The sequence below is a fragment of the Felis catus genome, chromosome C2 (assembly GCF_018350175.1).
Source record: "Felis catus isolate Fca126 chromosome C2, F.catus_Fca126_mat1.0, whole genome shotgun sequence".
Taxonomy (NCBI): Eukaryota; Metazoa; Chordata; class Mammalia; order Carnivora; family Felidae; genus Felis; species Felis catus.
This window is the reverse complement of record NC_058376.1, coordinates 114,069,647-114,076,823: the sequence shown is the minus strand read 5'-3', so window position 1 is coordinate 114,076,823 and position 7,177 is coordinate 114,069,647.

The window sequence follows — 7,177 nt, the reverse complement described above, 5'->3', positions numbered from 1 at the left end:
TTAGTTGTAAAAATAATTATAAAACAATTAACAAAACTTAGAAAATGGAGAAAAACCACCCTTAATCCCGCAAGTAATACATGTTTTCTTTTGAATATATTCACTCATTGTTCTATTTATGATTTTTATAGTAAAGAACACAGTACCTACAATTCTAGATTTCTTCATTTTATCTTGAAATTCTATGAATTTTTGTTTTTAATAGCTTGAGGTTATTTAATTGGATACATACAACTTAAAACTGTTGTATTTTCATTCTGATACATTTAACCATTGCATTAAGTAGTGGCCCTCTTTATCACCAATAATGCTTTTTGTCTTAATTTTTTATTTTGTCAAATATTAAGGTAACTATTCCTGCTCTCTTTTTATTAATGTTTATCTCGTCATTTCTCTCTCCCTCCTCCTTCCCTGTCCCCTCCCCTTTCTTTTCCTCACCCCCCAACCTCCCATTCCCTATTCAACCCACACCCCACCACCCCCCTTCCCTGTCCTTAAATTTTAGATGTCTCTTGTAAACTTTACATAGCTGGATTTTGGCTTTTTTATACATGGGTTTGTTTTTGTTTTTTTTTATAGTACAGTACTCTTCCTTATGATTTGAATCAGTAACGATTCCAGTCAACAGTAGTCTATTAGTAGTTAAGTTTTGGGGGAGTCAAAAGTTATATATGGATTTTTTACCACATGAGGGGTATGTGTACCTAACCCCTGTGTTGTTCAAGGTCAACTGTATACATATACATTTGCTATCTAACTTACCATTCCTTCTTATGTCTCAGACCATCATTCTATTATCCTTCTTCCTGAAGTAAATCTTTAGAAGTTCTTTTAATGGAAGTTTCTTGGTAAATTCTTTTTGTTTATCCCCAAATGCATTTATATCACTTTCATTCTTAAAAAATAGATTGGATTTACAATGCAAGACTGACACTTTCAAAACATGGCATTAATTCTGGCTTTCACCATTGCTGGTGGTACTTTTATGAATGATCTGTTCTTTCTCTGGCTACTTTTGGAATCTTTTTGCTGTTCTTCAGTTTCACTACGATGTATCTATATCTGAGTTTCTTTTACTCTGCTTGGTAAGATAGACTTATGTCCATGATCCCTTCCGGAAAATTTTCAATCATTATCTCTTCGATTATTCCTTTTCCTCAGTTCTCTCTCATCTTTGGGTTCAGAGTGTTTCGTAGTGTTTGGGTTCAGGAAACACTCTTCTGTTCTCTGTATCTCTTAGCTTCTTTCATCTCTTCCATCTTCTCTCTGTGCTGCATTCTGGGTAATTTCTTCAGCCACATGCTCCAGTTCACACTTCAGCTCTGTTTCATTTGTTGTGAAACCCCTACACACTGAGGTTTTTGTTTCTAAAAATCTATTTGCCATTTTTAGAAGTTCCATTTTATTGTTACCCAGATCTTTCTCATTCCTGATGGTCTCTAATTGCTTGCCTATCTTAGTGGTTCCACACTTTATTTCTTTAAACATCTCTTACCTATTTTATACTCTCTGTATCTAACAATCCCAATATCTAAATAAGTTGTATGTTTTTATCTCTCTCACCTGTGGTGGTTTGCCTCCTGTATCTTTGGTGATTTTAGAGGTTGTGAATTCATATTTCCTTGATCTTAACATGTGGGAATTCTGATGGCTTAAATTGAGGACACTTTCTTTCAAAGAGGATTTGCATCTGCTGCCATGTGCTCAGGAGTTGTAGCAACCTGGGGCCACTTTAACCCTTTCTATGGTGTCCCCTAAATGCAGGATTATCTGATTCACCTCACACACAGCTGCTGTGGGCATTTGCACTCAGATCAACCCCATCTCTCTAGTGTGCATGTAGACCCTTGCTCTAGTTTCTGCGCAAGATTTATTTCTCTTTATTTGGTGGGAAGAGGGGTCTCTGAAGAGATTTCTAATTTCTGAGAGCCTACCAAAACATCAAAAAATGTTTTTGATACAGCATCGAGTTTTGCAGGAGGATTTCCCCTATGATATCTAGTTCACCATGATACCCAGAAGCAGAAGTCGTAACCACAATTTTGCATCTTCTGTGTTTTATTCAATAACTATGAGTATCAGGCTTGGGTACTGGTTGGTGCTGTTTACTGAGACAAGTAACATTAGCAAGATGAACAACGGGAGAAAAATGTTAAGCTTAGTTGACTTTTCAGTACTTGTGAGACATCTAAGTGACAATGTTGCATGGCAGTTACATGTACAGCTCTGTAGTTCTGAACTTAGGGTAACACTTCAAAAATGAATAGAAGAAGAGGAGTTTATAATGAAAACAGAATTAGTGGCTAGAAAAGTTGGGTGGGGAATCAGGAGCCAGCTAGGTCGTAAATGCCCAAGGAAGAGACCTTTCCCAAATGGTAGGAATGGTTGCAGAATAGCAAATAATACTAAAAAGGCGAATAGGATTGAAAGGTGTTCATTGAATTAGCAACAGAGAGGCTGTTTTAGAAATGGACAAATATAGATTTAGGTGAATTATAGGGAAGCGAACCAAATTGCAATGAGTAAAGGAAAAAATGGAAGGCAAGAGACCTGAGACCTTCTTCAGTCAATAATTTTGGTAGTGAAAGAAAATAAAGAATTAGCCAAAGGAAACATATGGGTAGAGGAGAGGGTGGTGGTTGTTATTGTTTTAATTGGAGAGTCTGAAACATGAAAAAATGCTAATGGGATGGCACTAGTAGAGAAGGAGATGTTACAGATATGAGAGAAGGAAGATAAAAAATACCTCAAGGCTTTGAAACAGTTTTTTAAAAATGACCTGGAATCTAAAGCATGGTTAGATAGAATTGCCCTCTGACAAAAGATGGGGTACTTTCACTGTAACAGCAGTATACGATTGTGACTTTCTCTTCTTTTTACTGCAGTATACTACACACACAGAAAAGTTAACTAATCATATATACCTTGGTGAATTTTCACAGAGTAAACTTGCCCAGTTAACCAGCATCCAGATCAAGAAATAGGATCAGTATCCCACAGGTCCTCTTCTTGCCTGTTTTAAGTCACTACTCTCCTGTCAGAATTTTAACTACTTTTCTGACTTCTTAGAAGTCATAGGACAATTTTGGCTATTTTTGAACTTTATGTAAGTGGACTCACGCAGTAGGTCCTTTCCCATGGCTTTGTCTGGCTTCTTTTGCTTAAACATGTTTGTCCAAATCATTCATAGTGTTGCCTGCCTGTAATTGTAGTTTGCTCATTCTCATTGCTGTATAGTATTCCATCATGTGACTCTACCATGATTTATTAATCCATTCTACTCTTGGTGCATATTTTGTTAGTTTTAGGATTTTGCTATTATGAATATAAACATGTTTGTGCATGTGTTTCGGTGAGCAGAGATAAGCATATACTTAGGAAGGGGATTGCTAGTTTATAGGTTTGGGTTTAGTAGATACTAACAAATAACATTGCAAAGAGATACTATTTTATCCTGGCACCAGCAGTGTATGAGGGTTTCAGTTGCTCCCTTTGGCCTTTCTAAGTATAAACATTTTGCTGGGTTTGTGATAGTAATTTATTATGGCTTTAATTTGCATATTCCCCATGACAAAGGTGAGCATGTTTTTCATGTTTGTTACTCATTTGGACACTTTTTTTGTGTGTAGCATTTGTGCAAATCTTTTGCCATACATTTGTTTGTGTTGACTCTGCAGTAGTCCATCAAGTGGGTGTATCATGAATTGTCCTTTCTTATTGGAAAAATCAAGTAAGGTGAGAAACAATGAAAAAAATTGTAGTTATGATCTGTGTGTGTTGGAGAACTTTCAAAAGAAATGGATAAATACATTTTGGAAAAATGTCTAACAGCAACATTTAAAATATAAAGTATGGCACTTAACTCAATTAATCAATGTGCTAGACACTGCCAGTTTGCCTACCCACTATTTACTGTTCTTCCTTGCTAACAGAATCATAAATTTGCTTGGGGGTGGGTGTAACAAATCTAACTTAAAAAACTCCAAAATGCCCTTCCAGCTAGGATGATCATCTAACTCACTGGCCAATGAGCTGAAACAGAGGTTATTTCATGGAAAGCTACTTTTTTCTCTGAGATACACACACACACACACACACACAAATATATATTTCTCCATAATATATAATATATATAATTTCCCCATATTTTATCACATATATAATTATATACATATATACACACATATATATAAAATAACACACACACATACACACGACTTTCTGCCCTTAACCTGTCCTCCCCTTTATCCAGATTGTGGAGACAAACAGCCATTTGTGACTGTGTTGGGGATGGTAGAGCAGGTGGGGAGAAGGGACCTGGTTTCTCAAGTGGCTTCATCAGCCTTGTACTGCCTACCCCAGACTCCTATTACAGTGGATAAATAACCTCCTTATTTGGTTAAGCTATTATAATCAGCTTCTGTTAAGTGCAACCAAAGCCTGTACTAACTAGAACCATCTATTATTGTACTCCATCTCAGGTCCCCAAGCATTCTGACTTACCCACTGTTGTTTTTCCATAATGAGTTAAACATGTGGGGAAATGTTTTATATTTATTGCATCCCTGTTGTAATAATGACTGAATTGGCCATATCACAGAAAATTGCCCCACTGGTTTTGTTGTAGTAATACATTAAATAGTGCCTTGGGGTTTTAAGAATTTCATATACCTTCCTAAATGTGTCAGTAGCTGATAGAGAATTCCCTATGAGTTTTGACTCATTTTCTCTGATTTACCAGATGCAGAAAGAGGATTCTGGCATCATATTGGAGCATTTCATTCCAAGAAAGTTACACTTGAATTTGAGAGGTTTGTTGTAGACTTCCAAGGGAAAGGGCCCAAAGCCTGTAAAAACACTGGTTGTCTTGTTATCTCCTATATGAGAGAAATGCAGCCATTCCATCAGAACACCCCTAAAGAGATAACACATCTAATTTTTCTTGATCTCAGTCCCAGAAGGCAAGCATGAAATTTAATTAAAGTAGTCTTCCAAAAATATATTAAAATGAGGCTTAAACATTTTTTTGTTGTTGTTTCCTCTAATAAAGCTCAGATTCCACTTTTAGGGAAAACTGTTTCTGGGACCACCTGTATTATCAGTTCAGGCTTACCCAGACTCATGATATGAATGGGTGAACTTTCATCAAGAGACCAACAGCAGAACAAAAGCATTAAAAAAATGGAGAATAGGATAATTATACCAACTCTAGGTGAAAAATGAGTGATTTTAGAGGTGAAAAAATAAACAAGACTGATAATGAAGGTAGTATTCAGAACTGTTAATGATTGGAATTCCAAATAACATCTAGGGCAGTTAAAGAGGAACACTCCCAATACTATTTATTCCTTTATGTTGTAGAGACAGACTCATTTAGTGAACACTTCTGTGGCTCTGTTTTTAAGATCTCTTTAACACAATTGTATTTAATTTCAACAATTTATTTGCTAGCAATTCTTCTTAATGATTACTACATATTCCTTGTAATATTAATCTTTTTCAAATCATGTAACAAGCACTGAGCTCTTGCTATAGTTGTACATATCAGTACATGCTAAGAGTATAAAAGAAGGTTCCTGCCCTCTCTTTTAAAGTCTAGGCAAGGAAGAAGTTAGCAATAGGGACTGGATGGAGAACATGTAAGAGACAAGTAAGAGTAGGATTACATACCATTAGATCACAAAATTAGACAGTAAGCACTCTATAAGGGCAGAGATGGAAAAAATTAGCGGAGGTTAGAGTTATAAGAAAGTAATAAAAGGGTGTTTCATAGAAAACGTTCAATTACTATTAAATCTTAAAAAATGGGGAGGACCGAGGTTTGATTTTCAAATACATGGACAAAACATAAGCTATAGATTTCCCCTCCTACTAGAAAAAGTAGCCAAGAGAATAAGGTATTTGCAAAGCATATATCTATCAAAGTATTCATTCAGAATATATAAATTATAAGCCGATAAGAATAAGAGTGACAACCTGTAAGAAAAATGAGCAGACTTGAATATTCATTTTATAAAAGAGGTTCCCAAGGCCAAATAAGGGCAGAAGAAGGTGTTTAACTTCATTAGTACCAGGAAAAGGCAAATAAAACCACAATGCACCTTTTTACACCTATTAGGATCACTATTATAAAGCAAAACAAAAACAGAAAAGAAGCATTGGTGACAAGGTGGAGAAATTGGAACCCCTGTGCACTGTTGGTGGGAAGGTAAAATGGTGCACCCATTAGAGAAAGCAGTGTGGTAGTTCCCCAAAAAATTAAAAATAGAGCGGTGCCTGGGTGGCTCAGTCAGTGGAACATCAGACTCTTGATTTTGACTCAGGTCATGATCTCATGGTTTGTGAGACTGAGCCCCAAGTTGGGCTCCATGCTGTTAGCGCATATTCTCTCTCTGCCCCTCCCCCACTCATGCTAATGGGCTCTCTCTTTCTCTCAAAATAAATAAACAAGCTGAAAAAAAATATATATATAATCATCATGTGATTCAGGAATTTCACTTCTGGATATATACCACAACAAATTAAAAGCTGATATTTGTACAACCATGAACTTGAAACTGATATTTGTACACCCATTTGCATAGCAGCATTCCCAATAACCAAAATGTGGAAGTAACTCAAGTGTCCACTGATGAATCAATGTATAAACAAACTGTGATATATACACACAATGGAATATTACTCAGCCTTAAAAAGGAAGGAAATGCTAACATATCTTGCAAAATGAAGAACCTTGAGGATATTACACTAAGTGAAAGAAGCCAGTTACTAAAGGACAAATAATATATGATTCCACTTAGATGAGGTGCCTAGAGTAGTCAGATTCATAGAGACAAAAAGGAGGAAAATGGTTGACTGGGGATGGAGGAGGGGAAATGGGGAGTTACTGTTTCATGGGTTTCAGAGTTTCAGTTTTGTAAAATTTTAAGAGTTTTATGGATGGATGTTGGTGATGATAGCACAATACTGTGAACATATTTAATACCACTGACCTGTACACTGAAACAAGGTTAAGATGGCAAATTTTATGTTCTGTGTATTTTACCTTTATTAAAAAAAAAACCCCACAATGTAATACCACTGCATGCCCATCAGAGTGCCAAAAAATGAAAGAAAATACCAAGGATTGTAAGAACCATACAAACATTGCAATTAGGAGTGTAAAATAGTACAATCA